Here is a 20,166-nt window from a genome sequence, read left to right as displayed (position 1 = left end):
ATAGTCCCTTATCATCCCCTCCAAGAGTTTACATACTATCGATGTTAGGCTAACTGGTCTGTAATTCCCAGGGATGTATTTTGGGCCCTTTTTAAATATTGGTGCTACATTGGCTTTTCTCCAATCAGCTGGTACCATTCCAGTCAGTAGACTATCTGTAAAAATTAGGAACAACGGTCTGGCAATCACTTGACTGAGTTCCCTAAGTACCCTCGGATGCAAGCCATCTGGTCCCGGTGATTTATTAATGTTAAGTTTCTCAAGTCTAATTTTAATTCTGTCCTCTGTTAACCATGGAGGTGCTTCCTGTGTTGTGTCATGAGGATAAACACTGCAGTTTTGGTTACTGAAGCCCCCCGATTCACTCGTGAAGACTGAGGAGAAGAATAAATTCAATACCTTCGCCATCTCCCCATCCTTTGTAACCAGATGTCCTTCCTCATTCTTTATGGGGCCAATATGGTCTGTCCTCCCTATTTTACTGTTTACATACTTAAAGAATTTCTTGGGATTTTTTTTGCTCTCCTCCGCTATGTGTCTTTCATGTTCTAATTGCACCTTTACATTTCCTGTTGCATTCTTTATAAAGTCTGAATGCTGAGGATGATCCCTCAACCTTGTATTTTTTGAAGGCCTTCTCCTTTGCTTTTATATGCATTTTTACATTGGAGTTAAGCCATCCAGGACTTTTGTTCGCTCTTTTAAATTTATTACCCAATGGGATACATTGGCTAATGCCCTTATTTAATATGCTCTTAAAGCAAACCCATCTCTCCTCCGTATTCTTTGTTCCTAATATTTTATCCCAGTTTATGCCTTTTAGCAAGGTTTGTAGTTTAGGGAAGTTGGCTCTTTTGAAATTCAGTGTCTTTGTATTCCCTTTATGTTTCCTATTTGTGTGATTTATACTGAAACTAATTGACCTGTGATCGCTGTTACCTAAATTGCCCCGCATTTCCACATCCGTGATCAGGTCTGTATTGTTGGTAATCAGTAGATCCAGCTTTAATTATTTTAAAACCTGTTTGGTATCTTTCAGATAAGAAGGGGTTATAATAACCAAAATTTGTAAAAAAAAGAATCAATATATTCACCTACTCTGGCAGTCAGGGAATTTATCACACTAATGATGGGCCTGCCAGGTGTATCTAGTGAATGTTTATGAATTTTAGGGAGAAAATATACAGTATGATAGGAGTTTGTGGAGCAGATGGAATTAGATAATCCTTTTCCTTTTTGTTCAAAATGCCTTGTTTATATCTGTTTTTAATCAGATTTTTAAGAGTTTTCTTGTATTCTACTGTTGGATCTTTACGGAGGGGTGAATAGGTGGTACTGTCATTTGACATATTTTGCATCTTATTAACATAATATGTTTTGTTTTGGCCATAAGGACAATACCACCTCCCTTGTCTGCAGGTCTAATTACTAGATCCCACCTATCTAATAATTTCTTCATCTCTAAGTGGTCTTCCCTATTGTTTTTTACTTTTTTTAACTTGTAATTTTTCCAGATCATGTATGACTAGATCTTTAAATACATTAATGCGATGATTCCCACTACTGGGTGGAATAAATAGAGAAGCGTTCCTGAAGGTTGTATGTTGGAAGGTGGAACATTTATTGTCTCATAATGGGGTTCTGCATAAAATGTTTTTTAATACTGATCTGTCTAGTGTATTTCTGAATATCCATTAGAGTTTGAAACTTGTTTAATCCTACTTTAGGGGCATATTTTAGGCCTTTGTTTAGTATATTTTCCTTCTCAGGACTTAAATGTGCAGAGCTAAGATTGAAAATTCCTAGAGGGGATTTTACATTCGTTTTTTTTTTGTTTTCTGTTTGTTACGTCCTCCTCTTCTACCTCTTCTATGTCCATGCTTCTTTCTTCTGTGGTCTGGCCCTAAAAAATGTCCCTGTTCTGACTGACCGTACAGACGAGATGTATATGTGTTGTATGGTTTGTAAGAGGAGGAGGTGCCTTCTTCTTTATAGTGATGGTATTCTCTCTCTCCCCATTCTACTCTGTTAGGGAAACCTCTGTCTGGCATCCCATAATACAGTCTCTGTGGGAGTGATTGTGTGGGTAACTGTGGCCATCCCTGGGGTAACTGTGGCCACCCATTGCATGTTGAGTGACCCCTGTGTCCCCCTCTGGGTTTTCCCCTTGATCGATTGGAGTGGTTGTACGGGTACCTGCCTCTGGAGTTACCTCCTCTTTGATTTTGTGGGTGCCAGGCAATATATCTATCTCCAATATCCTCATCATCCAAACTCCCATAGGGATTCATACTTATTATAGGTGGGGCTGTCCATAGACTGGTAATTATTGTAATTATTATAGTTAGTAGGGTTGCACAGATACCAATTTTTTAAGATTGAGTACAAATACCAATACTTTTTTTCAAGTACTCGTCGATATCGATTACTGATACTTTTTTTAATGTCATGTGACAGTGGCACTAATATGCAGCACTGATATGTGGCACTGATGGGCGCTGATGAGGCGTGGACAGTGTCAGTAATTTTTTATTTATTTTTTATTTTTTTTTACAATTTTATTTTTTATCATTTTTTTTTTTGCATTTTTTTTTTTACACAATGCTTTCTTTTGTTGGGGGGGGGCAAGGAGTGGACAGTGTCATTGTTTTTTTGGGTTTATTTTTGTTGAGATATCAAGGGTCTAAGCAGACCCCTGATATCCCCCCTCTGAGGGAAAGGGACTGAGGAGGACACAGATTCCCCAGTCCCTTTGTCAGCAGCCTCAGCTGCACTGAAGATGAATGGAGAGGAGACAGCGGCTCCTCTCCATTCATAAACTGAAGCATCGTAAACACAGTGATCACTGACTCTGTGCATTCGGAAAAGGAAGGAGGCGGTAAATGACAGATTTACCGCCTCCTTCCTCGGCTCTCTATCCTGACAGATCCGGCACAGGGGGGACCGGAGAGCCAGGGAGGACACAGGGGGACCCAGGGGAGGACACGGAACGGGACCTGGAGGAGGACACAGAGCGGGACCCGGAGGACGACATGGATCAGGACCCAGAGGAGGACCGAAAGAGGATCCAGGTGACACGGGGAGCACAGAGGGGGACCTGGAGCAGGACACAGAGACCCGGGAAGCACAGAGGGGGACTCGGAGGACACAGAAGACAGTCGGTGCGACTGCGGGAGGGAGAGGAGGAGAAGCGGCTGTCAGAAAAGCTATACAGGGAGATGGTGACTGTAACTGCCCCACCGCCGCACCGATCATGTCTGAGGCTGTTCAGGTATCAGCTTAGGCATCTGAGCATTTGTAAGAGTATAAGTACTCATGCAAATGCTTGGTATCGGCACTGATACTACAATCGGTGCAACCCTAATAATTAGTATGTCCCCCTATTGTTAGGTGTATTGTGATTAGGTGAGTTATACTAATTAGGGTTAGAATTATTCTTAGATGAAATTTCAACTTTCACCCATTCACTATTGGTGGCCAGTATTATCAACAGTAATGTAGTTACAGGGCACACACATTAGACAAGAATGTGGAGGATTTCTAGGATCCTAGGAAGGATAGCATGAAATCCACTTTTTCCAAACAGACTCAAAGGCACGGAGGGATTTTTGTTGCAAAGCAAGTAATTTTTCATATGAGTAATGTTGGTGGGCAACATTTACAACCTCTGACAGATTAGGGGCTGCATTTTGTTTCCAATGTCTCATGATAATCAATTTGGCAGACATTAAGCTACTATATGAGGCAAGAAAGTTCTCAAAAGTTGAGTAAGACCAAGGCAGTATTTGTTATTTCAGTTACTTCTGAAAGTTTTCTGCCAGAAGCTATGAATGTTCTTGCAGGACCACAGAATATGCACCACAGCCATGCCAACATAGTGAAGAACATGTGTCAAACATTTTGGCCAGACTGCAAGGGGCGAAATCTTAAATGCCATTTGCCAATGGTTCACGCAATGTTTGTTTTTTCTCTTTTTCTCTTGAGCCTCCCTGTCCCACTTCTGTATCCTAGTTTGCAATTCCCCTGACAATTTCACATATTTTCGGGGCTTCTCCTCCCTGCTACACCTGCTCTGTTAGATGCTTGTGTTTTAGGAGCACTGATAGATGTTAAATTTAGTTTGTATAAATATAAAAATATTTTAACAATGTAAGTTGTGTACTGTGCTGTATATAGTTCAGATTTAATCTGTGGCTAAATTAGCATCTGTTCCAGCATTGGCTGTGTTGCGTGTAGTTCCACACTGTTGTCTGTAGGTATCGTTGTCACCACAGGCCAGTGTTATAAAAGCAACAGGCTGAAGTGTATTGAGTGCTCTTCTTTCTCAGAAGTAACCCAGTGGGGGTGGTCCACCGCTGTGCGTTCTGGGAGAGGGTACTTAAGGGGCAGATGCCATTTTTTCGCTCTTACCTCTTGGCCCTCCTGGCCTAAGGTATGTGGTGATTTTTCTCCTGCCTCTACGCCACGCTGGCCCGAGGCTATGTGACTACAAGTAGGCCCAGAAGTCTGTTTGGGGCCTACCACCGCAGAGGTGGTGCTTAGGCTGTCTTGCCTATTAGGAAGAAGCCGAGCCAAGCTGAGGAGATCCAGGGGAGGACCCTTGCTGGAGAGAGCCAGGATGAAGGCTGGTCTCTCGGGAGGGCCTGGTAACTTACTTGGAGGAGGCACCTATACCTAACCAACCTACGGCACAGTACTGCCGGGTCGGCTTAAAGGTTCTGGTACTGTGTGTGCTGTTCATCTAATACTAAATCCTGTGGCAGAGGATCGATCAACTAATACTAAATCCTGTGGCAGAGGATCGTGCAACCATTTTGTTCTTCTCAAGTCTGTGGCAGAGACTTTTCGTCCGTGCGCCATTCCAGCTGCTAGGTCAGCGAGAGAGGCCTATCCGGGTGGGCAAAGATCTGTTGACTGAAGGTGTGTTTGTCTTCAGGATCTCAACTTCCTCAGTGATCTGCATAAGGTATCTGAACCCTCCTGCAACTCCCTTTCTACCTCTTTACTGCTACTTCTTCAAAAGTTTTGCAACAAAGCATTGGAAACATAACGACGTGACTGGTGCATACATTGGTGGGCATAAGGCATAATACAGACTCTAAGTCCCGTGTCTTGTGGAAATATAGGTAAGGGGGTGATGGCAAAGACCCAATTTAAATCAGCCGCTCCTTCGGAGGTAAGTGCTACATGTATATATATTTTATATTTTCTATGGTATGTATGTTTCTTATGCCGCGTACACTCGACCGGACTGTACGGCATACTTGGTTTGGCGGACCGGAGTCCGCCGCACAATCCGATCGTGTGTAGAGCATACCAGAGAGAGAGAGAATCGTGTCAACATCGGAAGAAGAGAAGAAGAGAAGAAGGCAGAAGGCAGAAGTCCTGGCCCCTGCTAGCAAAAGAGCGGCAAAAGAGCAGAAGATAGTGGAGGAGCCCGGCAGAAGACCCGGAGAGCGTGGAGAAGAATCGGAGAGACTCTTGAGGCCGGAAGAAGACCCCCAAAGCTGGAAGAAGACCCCTGGAGATGTCTAATAAATTACTTTAAAACCCTGTGCAGTGTGTTTTTTTTTATTGACGCTTTTTCCCTAGGTGAATGGGTAGGGGTACCATGTACCCCATACTCATTCACATAGGGTGGGGGGCTGGGATCTGGGGGCCCTCTTATTAAAGGGGGCTCCTGGATAAGCCCCCCGCCCGCAGACCCCGACAACCAATGGCCAGGGTTGTCGGGAAGAGGCCCTTGTCCTCATCAACATGGGGACAAGGTGCTTTGGGGTGGGCCAAAGCACCCACCCCCCATGTTGAGGGCATGCGGCCTGGTACGGTTCAGGAGAGGGGGGGCGCTCGCTCATCCCCACCCCCTTTCCTGATCGGCCAGGCTGCGTGCTCGGATAGGGGTCTGGTATGGATTTTGGGGGAACCGTAACTCCGGCGAAAGTCCGTTCGGGAAGACCGGTGGACCTAGTCTGCCGGAAAGTCCGGTCGTGTGTAGGCAAGTCCATCAGTTCAGAAAGTCCGCCGGTAGTCCGCTGGAAGTCCGGCGGGAAGAACGTCGGACCTAGTTTCACAGAAAGTCCGGTCGTGTGTACGCGGCATTAGTGCTTATGTGTACAGTAGATCAAAGGCTTGTCCCTGTCACTCCCCTTAGCTATTTTTTTCACTGTTTAAATTGTAAGCAAAATGCTCACCTGTTTATAAATGTCCTATACTTAGCACAAGTAAAATGTTATAGGGGGTCTATTTATAAATTTTACACAAGAGTCATACAACTTTAACCCAAGATTTTTCCAAATGGAGTCCTGGGTATGAGTTGTGTAAATCTTAAATGAACACATTTAAAAATGTATCCCTGCAGCCAGGGGGACAGTAAAACTAGAAGGTTAAACCAAGGTTTACCTCCCACCTCCCCTAAGAAAAGAAATCCACTGCAAACTTTCTGAGAGACAGCAAGGGCTGCTGCTAATGTAAACGAGCTGGTAATGTCCTTATAATAAGGACAAGTCACAGAATAACATTTGTACTTTTTATCTACAGTAACATTAAGTGCCCCTTCACACCAGGTACAGTGGGACTGCTTTGGGCAGCTATTCCAGCACAGTTTCACTGCAAGACAAGGCAAATTGTATTGTCTCCTACCAGGCCAGTTCACACCACTGCGTTGCGGTGGTATACACTGAAAGAATTTATGGCATGCAATACTTTTTGCAGTGTAGCGCAGTGCAATGCACCAGATTGTGGGCAGTCGAACTTAATAAAAATTCACCTTTGGATATTTCAATAAAGTTCAGTTGAAAATGATCCCTTTCACTGGGGCTGCACCTGCACTGCAGGGATTAACTGCTTGATTAGGTCTAGGTGGCATAGGAAAGAAGATTTACTTATTCAATTCTTTGCTCCTCCATGCTGCTAGACTGGTTCTTGCACAGTCTTTTTCCCTATGCTCCAGTAGTAAGGTCCTGACGTCATCAAAGCTGATGCAGGGTCCATAGCTCTGCATTGGACATGATAATGACGATGTCAGTCCACCACAGGTACATGAAAACTGTACATAGAATAAATGCAAAGTTAACCCTTGCAGTGCAGGTGCAGCCCCACTGCAAAGAAGAATTTAAAAATTTCCCAGAGTTGGGTTTAAAAAAAAAAAAATTAAACAATGCATCCTACCACACAACAACAGCTGCATTCTATTCTCTTAAAACTACCACTGCTCAAACTGGGTCCAAAGAGTTAATTTTTTGTTGTATGCTGTGAGCCATCTAATTTCCAACACACTGAAATCAATCTCTTCTAAGGAACCGTTCACACTAGTGCGATGTCTCCTGTGTCTGCCATTGTGCTGCCATGCATGACAAAGAAAATCACATTATTCTCTATGGTACCCATTTACAACAATGCAACATGGTGTAATGTGACTTTTGAAAAGGTGCAGGTGCTTCTTTTGGTGTAGCATAGTGCAACATGAAAAGCTCAAGTATAATGCATGTAAAACACATGTACATGCATGAAAAAACATTGAAACCACGTCTAAAAACATGCTACAAAAACGCACTGAAGAATGCATGATTATGCAGCAGCACTAGTGTGAACCTAGGCTAAAATGATTGTCAAAAATGGTTACATTTATCAGTAGTAAGAGATTAAACTCACCTGTGTAGTCTTGGGAACTAATACCATTAAGCAAGTGAAAAAATTCTGCACAAAAGCTCAAATTGATTGCTAGTGAAAACAACATACATATCTTCTTTGCCGTCTGTAGTATGGAGTTTTACTAAGTGCTGTTTTTTTAAACCTCTTAACCAATAGTCGTGTGCTGTTTCCCTGTGTGCAGAAGATTCGTATATGAGGAGGGACTTCCCATCACACATACTGCTGCCCATGTAAAAATATCTGTACAGACTGGTTCTTTGAAAGAGATTGTACTGTCTTGTAATGAGTATTCCCCTATTTTCAATTATCCCAGTGCTATCATTATTATTTCTTAATAATATTATATAATATTGATATTATAATTATAAAAAATATAATAATCATTATAATAATTATTTCATTAATAGTATGGATTAACTGATTGATATTATTTTTGTAATTATAGAGCATAAATAAATAATCACCCCCTTGGATGTTTCCATATTTTACTCTCATAGAACAATGAACACAGTAGATCTAAGGCCCCTTTTCCATTTTTGTCATGCCGTAACATTACATTGCGTCAAGGCAGCCCATTTACAGGGAAATAGGCTGTAAACACACCCTAACGTGCCACCAATTCGACATGCACTACCAAGCGTAGCTGTGCATTGTGGCGTGCTGTAACCCCTTTTCTGACCAGATAAATTTCTTCTAGAACTATGTATATGCCAACAACCTGATTAAAACCAATTTGAATTTCAAGGATGGCTGCACTTCAAAGTGTATTAATAAAGACTTTTAAAATATTATATTCAACAATAAAGGTTTATTGGTAAAAGATGTGATACATTTCATCATGTATAATGTAATCGAAGGCAGATGAATCATATCATATAGTAAGCTCTGAGTTGTAAAGTACAATGGTACATGTCTGCAAAAGATTGAGGTAAAGGCAAACGTTAAAAGTATACGTCTTGTAATGCATCTGATAACAAACTTTGACTTTGTACGTTATCATTTGTCAAATACCAGCTGAAAAAAGGACAGCAAACCATTATAAACATATGTACAGAAGTAACAATGTATAACTCTTAAGGAAATTAATAGTGCTAAATTCTAGACTCCTCTGATTATTTCAGCAGAGGGGAAACAGGTAAGGAGTAAGGTTAGGTTAGAGGTTATGTGGGGTAGGGGATGTGGGCTCTGGGTATACAATACTATACATTTATAGATCGGATTAAGGTTAAAGTTAAGGTAGTTTAGGTGATCTTCTGTTGACAGAGGTAAGATGTCTTTATTGCAACAATAGATAGGAAATTTTTCTAGCCATTTAACAGGTCTTGTTAGCCTCTAGAGAATTTAAACAGAAACCATGGTGTCTAGATATCGTGGAATCGAGAGGTAGATTCTCGTGCGATGGCAAATGACCTGTCTATTTAGTGAATATCGTTTACTCTTTGTAACCAGTCTTTGACTGTTGGCACAGAGAGGGATTTCCATTATAGTGGGATGAGTGATTTGGCTGCATTCAGCATGTGTTTGGCTAGTGAGTGTTTGTATTTTTTCAGTGGTCAGGGATTTATATGCAGTAGACAGCATTCAGGTGTTAGGCGTATTTTCGTTTCGGTGATCTGTGTGATCAAATCTTTAATATGTGTCCAATAAGGGATAATGCGTGGGCACTCCCACCATATGTGGAACATCATGCCTCGTGGTTGCCGATAATTTTACCAGCAATTATCTGAAGTGTGGGGGAACCAGCGTTTAAGCTTGTCTGATGTGGCATACCACTGTGTTAGGATTTTGTAGGTTTCTTGTGTCCTAGAGCTTAGAGAGCATTTGTGTGTTAATATGCCTGCTTTTGTCCATTGATGTTCAGAAATATCGATGTGTAATGCATCTGCCCATTGCTCTCTAAATCTGTCATTCCATTGCTCAACTTCTTGCTGTAACCACGCATATGACAAGGAAATGACACTGTAATGCCCCGTACACACGGTCGGATTTTCCGATGGACATTGTCCGATCGGAGCGTGTTGTCGGAAATTCCGACCGTGTGTGGGCTCCATCGGACATTTTCCATCGGATTTTCCGACACACAAAGTTGGAGAGCAGGAGATAAAATTTTCCGACAACAAAATCTGATCGCGTCAATTCCGACCGTGTGTGGCCTGTTCCGACGCACAAAGTGCCACGCATGCTCAGAAGAAATTCCGACACGGGACAGCTCGTTCTGGTAAACTTAGCGTTCGCAATGGATACAGCATTTTCGTCACGCTGCAATGTTAAAAATGGTTTAATACAGCGCACTCTCTTCTTCTTTATAATGTGACAAGAATTAAGTCGTTTTGCTGCTCATATTCACACACACTTCTCACAAACTTTTATTTGTGTTTTTTTAGTGGGATTCCCTGAATATATTGTTATTAGTTGTCACATCTGACAGTTTTATATTTTTTAATTTTTTTTTATTTTGGATTTTAAGCCTTTTTTTTTCTTTAATGTTTGGATTTTTTCCAAGGCTGATCTTTGTTCAATGTTATTTTTATTTTTACTCCCGAATATTTTTGTGTGTGTTTTGTGTGTCAAGTTACCCCAACACCATTGATATCTTTTATTATTTAATCTCCAGGAGATTGTTTGGTGTTGGTGTCCCTTGTTCATTTCACATTGTATATTTGAAATGTACCTGAATCCTCACAAACCAACTATCATTTTTGAAGTAAAACACATAGGAGAGTATAATTCAAAACAAAAATCCTTTATTAAGGGATCAGAACCAAACAAAGAGGAAGGCAACATTGGATCAACATGAGAAATTAGCGAAGCCTGGGATCCCCACGGCAGACATCAATTCTTCAACATCAAAATTGGTGGCCTGAGGAGTCCATATGTAAGGAAGGGCAGTCTGGTCCAGAATTCGCAGAGATCTGGAAAGCAGCGGATGACATCTGTGTCCCCAGGCTGTGGTACCACAAGAGGCTGCATCTTTTGGCCGACCAGACTGAACCCAGGGCAATCACTGTCTGGTCTTCCTTCCACGCTTCCTTCCGGGCTGTGGCTGTGCAGTTGGAGATGTGGCAGGAGGAGGAGTAGGACCTGGAGGAGGAGGAGGAGGAGGACCTGCAGGAGGAGGAGGACAGTGAGGACCTGGAGGAGGACTGGGAGGACCTGGAGGAGAAGGAGGAGGAGGAGGAGGACCTGCAGGAGGAGGAGGAGGACCATCCCAAAGATGTGTGTGAGGTGTAATTTGGCCCCTCATACCTTTCTCCAGAGCCTCCGATATGAGGGCCTCACACAAGACTTTTTGGCCCTCCTCCATCCTCTGCATTTTATAGGCTATGAAGGCAGCAATGTTCTCCTGCATGGTGTGGGGTGCTCCCAGGACCTCTGTAGCCCTCCAAAAGAATGCTATAGCCGCCTCCTCTAGGGTACTCGTCCTACTGCCACTTTCTCTTTTCAGGGGGGGTGGAGGGACCTTGATATCAGCCAGCCGGCTCGGCCCAGCCACCTCCTGGCTGAGACTTCCCTGTGTATGAAAAAGGGACATAGTTTTAGTTTTTGCATCATCAATCACAATCCTAAATTAGTACTCCCAACTAACATCTAGTTAACATCATTGATTGGACAAGCAGAAATATTTTGAGCAATGCTATACCTGGCTCAATCTGGGCTCCTCCACATGTTGCCTGGAAGGCCCAGGTTGGGCGTCAGAAGCCTCAGCCGGGGGGTAAGGAAGCGTGGAAGGAAGACTGGAGAGTGATGGCCTGGGTTCAGTCTGGCCTGCCAGAAAGTGCAGCCTGTCGTAGTACAACATCCTGGGGACATAGATGTCATCTGCTGCTCCGGATCTCTGTGAATCCAGGACTTTCTTGCGCTCCCTCATATATGTACTCCTCAGGCCACCAATTAAGATCTTTAAATAAGTGATGTCTGCCGTGGGGATCACCTGCTTCACAATTTCACACAATTGCTCCAGTGCTGCCTTCCTCTTTGCTTGGTTCTTGAAATGGGGGTGGGTAATCTCCCACAGACAGGGCAGCTCACTTAGCATATCTATGAATACTGACATGAAGTCATTATCTTTCATTAAGATATCCATGTTCACTGCAAGACACAACACAAGACAAAGCCTAATGTCAGACAAAACTCTCCTAATCTTGTTACAATATAGGCCTCAATCTAGAAGCAGTATAGGCACAAGTTTGTCTCTTACCTTCGTTCTTACGATTGGCGCATCCAATGCTCCTTCCTCCGCTCACAGATCGTACGTAATACGCACGCGTGTTACGCTTTATACACACTGCGCATGCGTGTAACTCCGCCCGCCCCTGACGTTCTTTCTAGTGTATTCCCCGCCCCTTTTTGTTCGGCACAGTGGGTGAAGAGCACATGGCGGAGTTACAGCAGGTGCGTGCTAATTCTAGCAACGAGGAGGAGGAGGAGGAAAGCCCGGATCCAGGCACGTCCCGATCCAGAAGGAGACGTTTTAAGGCCACAAATATGTCGTTTGGGGAGATGTTGGAGATGGTCGACATCATGAAGAAGTCCGACTATGACGGAAAATATGGGCCTTACCCCAACCCGAACATCCGAAAGGCCAAGATCATGGCGAAAGTGGTCAGGAGTCTTGAGCGGAATTTCGGGGTACGAAGATCAAAAGATCAGCTCAGGAAGCGGTGGTCGGACCTGAAGTTGAGAGAGCCAGAGCAGTACCAAAAGATCCGGAGAGTGCTGCAAAAAAGTAAGTAGTTGTGCTGTGTTCCTATTCTTTCTGTCTTTATTCCGTTCGTTCTGCTCCATATGCTTTTATTAATTGTAACGTTTAAAAAGGTCAACTTTAATGTTCATGGGCCCATTATTCGTTCGTATCAAACATTTTTCTTTCGGCCTCTAGAACACCATTGTTTAGGCCATATGCATTTTCACACATTTTTTTGGGCCTACTTGGATGCCAAATATTTGTTTGTGTAGATGGATTTGTTACTAGAATGAAATGCAAACTAGATTGTGTGTAAGGAGAGGACACTGAGCAGCTGTTTTCACATCTGGACACTGGAGCACTAGTGTGGGACACAAGAACACCCTTTTTATTAGGGGGGGCACACAGGTGCTCCAGTGTATACTATAGGGGGGTCTCCATCTGTGAAGCTTGTACCAAACAGGTAAAGTATTGCAGCTTGACAAAGGACACTAAAAAAGATACATCTTGGAACTCTGCTAAAATAGACAATTGTACCCCACTTCCAAGTAATGTTTCCTATTTCTAGTTCTGCCATCAAATATCTGTGTGCTAATTATACCATTTTTGTTTTACATAGGGGAGAAAAGACTCGGACACCCCTCATCCGAGGAGACCAGAGCCCCCCCCTCTGGAAGAAGGGGAAATACCAACCCAAGAAGAAGAGCAAGAGGAAGAAGAAGACGTGGTGGAGATTGGCACCACAACAGGTGAGTGTCTGCGACCATAGGCTCAGGTAAAAGAGATGGATGGTGGCAGATTTTTGAGACCTTTTTTTTTGTTCTTTATCTCTTTTTAGGTGATCGTGATCCAGAACGCTTTACATCTGAAAGTGCCCAGATACTCATCGGGGAGATCATGGGGTGTAATCTCCAATTGCAAAACATCCAGCAACAAATCACTGATGTTATTAAAAAAAATAATAACATCATTGATGTTTTGGGGCGAATTTAAACCCCACAAAATCACCTGTTTTATCTTACGAAAATTTTTACAGTGTTTAGAAAAGCCAAATTTGGAGGATGCACACAGTCACAGTGTGCCAACATGTGCTATCTGCCATCACGGGAGATCAATGGACGCGTTTTGGGGGTGCAACCCCTCCTCAATTATAAAGTCGCATTGAGGAAGGGCTTGCTTCCCAAAACACGTCCCTTGATCCCCCTGATGGCAGATAGCACATGTTGACATTCGTAAATTGGTGTGCATCTTCCAAATTTGGCTTTTCCAGGGGTGATTTCCCCCCATCTAAAGTTTTTTGGCTTTCTTGTTGGTTTTACACAGGCCTGTTTTATCTGAAATGGATATTTCGATTTTTGAGAATGCTACTGCAAACATTGTTATACAACAAACATGTTGGTTTGTTTTAAAAACCTTTGGGAAATGCACATGTGATTGTGCAGGTATAAAAAAGTGCCTTACTCAAGAATGTGTGGATTATTGTCTCAACACTACAACACTTTTGGGGTGATGTAATTGCTGTTTTATGCAAAAATGGGGGTTATTTCCTAAGGGCAAATATACTTTGCACTACAAGTGCAGGTTCAGTGCAGTTGCAAGTGCACTTGTAGTGAAATGTGTTTTGGCATTTAGGAAGTACCAGCCAACACTGTTTTTTATAAGGTTACCCAATCACGACATTTTCTGCACTCAACACATTTCTGTCAGGGTCAGCTAAAACAAACACAAGCAGTAAATGTCCACAAAGAATTTCTTTTGGTTGTTTTTTATTTGAAAAAGGTGTCACAGATTGTCTGGCATATTGATAGCCCCCCTACCCGCAAAGAACTCCAGGTAGCGTAACCGGACATCACGGGCATTCAGGGAGGGCAAGCCAAGACGGCCACTTTCAAGCGCCGTCAGTGTTGATGGATTAGGGATTCCGGCCTCAGGCCCAACTGAGCCAGCATAGTTGGCTGAATGTTTTCTTAAAAAATTATGGAGAACACAGCAGGCATATACTCCGCCATATGGATGGGTGTCAGAAATAATCGGAACTGGCTGGCCAGGATTCCAAATGTGTTCTCCACCACTCTTCGGGCTCTGGCCAGCCGGTAATTAAAAACCCTCTGTTCCGGGGTGAGGGTCCTCATCGGGAATGGCCGCATCAGGTGGTCCCCCAGCGCAAATGCTTCATCAGCAACGAACACAAATGGGAGACCTTCAACATTGTCCTCTGGAGGTGGCAAGTCCAAGCTGCCATTCTGGAGACGCCTGTAGAACTCCGTCTGGGCGATCACTCCACCATCGGACATCCGGCCATTCTTCTCCACGTCCACATACAAGAACTCGTAATTAGCCGACACCACCGCCAACATCACTATACTATTAAACCCTTTGTAATTATAATAGTACGACCCCAAGTTGGGTGGTGGGACGATGTGGACGTGTTTCCCATCAATTGCCCCTCCGCAGTTAGGAAAGTCCCACCGCTGGGCAAAGTGGGAGGCCACAGTCTGCCATTCCTGTGGTGTTGAAGGAAACTGTTGAGGAAAAAACAATAAACATTACTATTTTTTCAAAGATACATGGCAAGCAGATTAGACACAAACATTATGGGGCAACCTCCAGATAGCATTTACTAAGGGGAATTTAACAAGGCCAAAGTATAAGGTACACCTATCATATTCCCCCTCCCCCCCTCTCATGGGCCTTTTCTAACATTATAGGGGGGGGAACTCTTGGACAGGTAACCCTCTTCACTTCATTGAGAGATGAATGCCTAAATACAGGGTATTACTTGTAACAGACCCTCCTTAGTAACACTATTGGCAGCCCACTGGACAGGTAAGAAGTGTCAGAATACAAAGATATAAATACACACTGTACACATTTGAGGACATTTGGACATTCTGCTATTACCTATCAAGATAATAATAGAATAACAAAACTTTAAACAGTACCATTGGAAAGTATACAGGCAGGCCCTTGCACTACATGCTTTGGGGAATTCATCCATACATCTGACCAGTAAAGAGATGGGTATAGTGTGTATGGGTTTGGCAAAGTCAGCAGATAGATGATTGAGGATAGAGAACTGGGATCAGCTGACTTAGCAGTTGGGGGAGGGAGGGTTAAAAAAAATTGGGGGACACCACAAAAAAAAGCCTCTGGCACTCTGCCTGAATTTAAATCAAAAATCACATTTCCAAACATTTTGGGGGGTGTTTGGGGTAAAGCACTACTATAGAGCTGATAAAATACATTGTTAAGTGACTACATGAGGTGAATATAGGGCAGGAGACACCATGCTGGAGAGGTTATTGAAGGGCAAATATGTATGAAGGACCTAACATAATAATTACATAACAATCCAGCATGCATGAGGACAAAGGGGACATTCACAGCATATTACAATCATGGTAATTAGGGAATGAGGGAAGAAATACAATATATTATCAAACATTAAAGACAATAAAATATGATATAAAAGGATAAAAATCTTACCTTCATATACTCCTTCTGCAGGACCTGTATGATGGCAGAACAGGTCTCTGGGATAATGATACCCAGAGCCTGGGGGGAGATGCCTGTCGAGAACTTTAAGTCCTGCAGGCTTCTCCCTGTGGCCAAATACCGCAAGGTAGCGACCAACCTCTGCTCCGGAGTGATGGCTTGCCTCATGCAGGTATCCTGCCTGCTGATATAGGGGGTCAGCGAAGCCAACAGACGGTGAAACACGGGGTCCGTCATCCTGAGAAAGTTCCTGAAATCATCAGGATTATTCTCACGGATCTCACGGAGCAAAGGCATATGAGAGAACTGGTCACGCTGAAGCAACCAATTCTTGGTCCATGAACTCCTCCCCACCCTGTTCATGGACTGGACTTGTGTCAAGGTCAGGACCCCAACACCAAGCCCCCGAACAGCACGAACTCTACGAGGAGTACGCATACGAAACATGGCTAGAAAACGGTCGGCTGCTCAGAACGAAGTAACAGAACGCACTGAAGAACAGCAAGGCCTGTGAAGAGTGACCTGAAAACCAGTAACGAACGAACAAGAATACAATGACTACTTAAAGTCACGCGGAACTTGCTTGCACGCACTGAAGAGCAGATACAAACCCACAAGCACAAACTGAACAGCAGAAAACGATCTGAAAGCCACGAGTCTGAAAAAGCGCGAATCGTCTCTCACCAAACTTTTACTAACACGAGATTAGCAAAAGGAGCCCAAAGGGTGCCGCGCTTGGTTCTGAACCGGCCTTTTCTAGTCTCGTCGTACGTGGTGTACGTCACCGTGTTGTTGGCGATCGGAAATTCCGACAACTTTGTGCGACCGTGTGTAGGCAAAACAAGTTTGAGCCAACATCCGTCGGAAAAAATCCTAGGATTTTGTTGTCGGGAATGTCCGAACAAAGTCCGACCGTGTGTACGGGGCATAAGTCTTTTCCCCCTTAAGGCATATTGCTTCAAAAGCTGTCAGCGGCCTATTGAATACATTTTTAGTCTTATGTGAAGTAAGGTAGCTGCGTATTTGTAAGTAGGTCCAGTATGGGAGATCTCTGATGTGATATTCTGCTATTAAATTTAGCTCTTTTTTTAAAAGCCCCTGTCTTCAAGCAGTAAGTGGCCAGGAGGGGTTTGGCCGATATCATGGGGATGCTTTGGTTGCCTACTTCTGGTAAGAAGTCAGGGTTATTTGATAATGGGGTGAGAGGGCCGGGGGAGGATAATATGTAATCCTTCCGAATGATGCAATGGAAGGTTTGTAAAGGGGCTCCTATCAGGGAATATTGTAGAAGTGGTCTGGGGCATTTCGATAAAGGTATCCAGGGTGTAGTGGCAAGTGGGGAGGGTGTAAAGGATCTTTCCAAATGTATCCAGTCTTTCGTGTCTCCATGGCAATTCCAATCTACTATTCTCACAATGTGGATCGCATGGTAGTATTGCTTAAAATTTGGAAGTCCCATGCCCCCTTTGGCTTTTGATTTTGTTATGAGATTAAAACTGATGCAGGGTTTTTTTCTAAGCCCAGACAAAACAAGTTTGAATAGTTTCCAGTAATTTAAAACTGTAGAGGGGATAGCAATTGGTAGTCCTTGCATGACATACAGTATAATAGGCGTGGTAGGATTGTCATTTTAATAATTGAAGCCCTTCCAAACCAAGAAAAGTTTTTGACTGCCCATGTTTTAAGGTCCTGTTCTATGGCTGCCAATAGGGTTGGGAAGTTGTGTTTGAATAATTTATTGGAGTGTTGTGTGATCTTTATACCTAGGTATTTTAAGGCCTTGGATTCCCCATTTGAATGGACATTTCTGTTGTATTTCAGTTAGCTCGGTAATCGGGAGGGATATGTTTAATGCCTCAGATTTATGATAGTTTATCTTCATATTGGATATATATCCAAGATTAGAGGCGGCTGCAAGTAGGTTGGGTATCGATATGCATGGTTGCGAGATGAGAAAAAGAAGATTGGGAGGCGCATGCACGAAGCCCGCTGAGCAGGACATGTCTGCTTAGAGCTCTGCACCGACCGGGACCCGACAGCCATTTAAGCAGTGTCACACCGGACCATGACCTCCCCACATCATCACATTAATCCCTGAAACTTGTGGGCACATTTTGGTGACATGTACAGCGGGAGAAAAGCGAAGCTGAAAACATCAACGCCTCAGGAAAAGCTGACTAAAATGGTATTTAAAATGGCAGCGGTACCATCATATCTCTCCTCACAGACTGTTACACAGCAGCGTCACAGGTCTTTCTCTTCAGCGCACTGTGGTAAAACTGAATATGACTTGAATTTGTCTCCTATTACTTTACATAATAATCAAATAGGTTCAGACCTGCTTTCTTAATTTGAACGGGTATTACATAAAGCATTACAGAATACCTCAGATGCTATTACTGATAAACTAACGCGGGAGATCCGTGAGGTAGGCAGATGCACATCTATACTTGTGCAGAGAGTAGATGAGATTGACATCTCTACCACAGCTCATTCAGAGGAATTAGAATCCCTTAAAGAGGATTATTCTACACTTCAAACCCGACTGGAAGATTTTGAGAACAGGGCTAGACGATCGAACCTACGCATCCGTGGTATTCCTGAAGAAATAGAGGATCTACAATCAACTGTTACAACACTTTTTCAAGAACTTGTTCTATCCATCCCATTAGAAAGATTGGAAACAGATCGAATACACAGAGCTTTATCTGCACGTAAAGAAGATGGGCCCCCTAGAGATATAATTATAAAAATGCATTATTTTCGCACAAAAGAATGGCAGCTGCAAGAAACAAAGACTCTTTAATTTTTCAGGGCCATAAATACCAAGTCTTTCAAGACTTATTTCAACTAACTCTCTTTAAACGCAAAGAAATGAAACCACATTTGCAAGTCCTTAAATATCATTGAATAAATTATTGCTGGGGATTTCCTTTCTCCCTTCGCTTTACTTATAAAGGAACTTCATATATATGTAAATCAGCAAATGATCTTCTTACTACACTAATGCCGTGTACACACGACCAGACTGGTCTGACTGAACAAATCCGTCGGACAATCCGTCCGTGTGTGGGCTTCATCGGACCTTCAGCAGACCTTTTCTGTTGAAAATCAGACAGACTTTAGATTTAGAACATGTTTAAATCTTTCCGACGGACTCGAGTCCGATCGAAAAAATCAGTTCGTCTGTATGCTAGTCCGACAGACAAGAAAACGACACAAGGGCATCTATTGGCTACTGGCTATGAACTTCCTTATTCTAGTCCCTTCGTAAGTCATCACATTCAAGCGAACGGACTTTCGAATGGACTTTAGTCCGTTCGTGTGTGGGCAAGTCCGGTCGTTCGAAAGTCCGTCATAACTCCATTGAAAGTCCGTCGGAAAGACCGTCGGACGTTTGATGCTGAAAAGTCAGCTCGTGTGTACGCGGCATTAGAGATCTCTGCCTGTCAACATCTTCTACAACAACGGATGATCCCAAACGACGAATGAATTCAACATCCCTTTTACAGACCCAAGATATTCAAGGCTCCCAACAACCTCAAATAACTCAAGCCCCACTTAGTCCTTATAAAAGGGGTCGCTTTGCTTCACCACCGCCTGATGACATTGCAGACTGATGTATTGATATATATATATATATATATATATATATATATATATATATATATATATATATATATATATATATATATATATATATATATATCATATGGGTGATATTTAGGAATTCCATCTTATATCTCCCCCCCCCTTTTTTTTTACATATTATACATATTCTACTTCTTTTATCTCACATGATCTAATTATTACCCCTTTCTGTGAGGATTTAATGGTATATTTTCTATACTAGCATTATTATAAGATTTATAATATTTTATTCTAACATTAGAATTATCTTGAGTTTTGTTTTTTTGTTTGTTTTTTCCAATTTCAATTATCCTTAACTTCAATATATTTTGAGCTTAACCTGAATTCTACTACCTTGCATTATAGTATGCATTATTTTTACAGTTATGTTAAACTAACATTATACTTATGACTCGTTTTGTTCAATAATTTTATTTAATAACACGCAGGCTGTCGTAGTCCCGGAGACAGCTCACTGCACCTCCACTCATTCCTCGAGTGCCCAACTTAGATTTGGACACTCCTTGGACCACTTCATATCCACTGGATGGTGTTTATTCACCACCCACTGGATATTCGCTCCAATAGGGAGCCCTTTCCTTTTTACAACTTATTTCCTTTTTTGAAGTTTCACTTGATTATACAATTTTTCCTCTGTGATAATATAAGGTATACAATCTACATTGATACGCTTCTACTGCTCCTAC

General features: G+C 42.7%; 1 protein-coding gene across 1 annotated transcript in view; it reads right to left on the bottom strand.

Moving 5' to 3' along the window:
- Positions 1 to 7,837, bottom strand: part of LOC141106284 (uncharacterized) — a 75,220-nt gene extending 67,383 nt beyond the window's left edge. The window contains exon 1 of the mRNA XM_073596925.1: positions 7,651 to 7,837. The gene's annotated coding sequence lies outside the window, so the exon portion shown is untranslated. The remainder of the gene's footprint in view (positions 1 to 7,650) is intronic.
- Between the last annotated feature and the right edge of the window lie 12,329 nt (positions 7,838 to 20,166).

Source organism: Aquarana catesbeiana, linkage group LG08 (genome assembly GCF_042186555.1).
Source record: "Aquarana catesbeiana isolate 2022-GZ linkage group LG08, ASM4218655v1, whole genome shotgun sequence".
Classification (NCBI taxonomy): domain Eukaryota; kingdom Metazoa; phylum Chordata; class Amphibia; order Anura; family Ranidae; genus Aquarana; species Aquarana catesbeiana.
The sequence above is the reverse complement of the archived record's forward strand: the minus strand, read 5'-3'. Positions and strand labels throughout refer to the sequence as shown.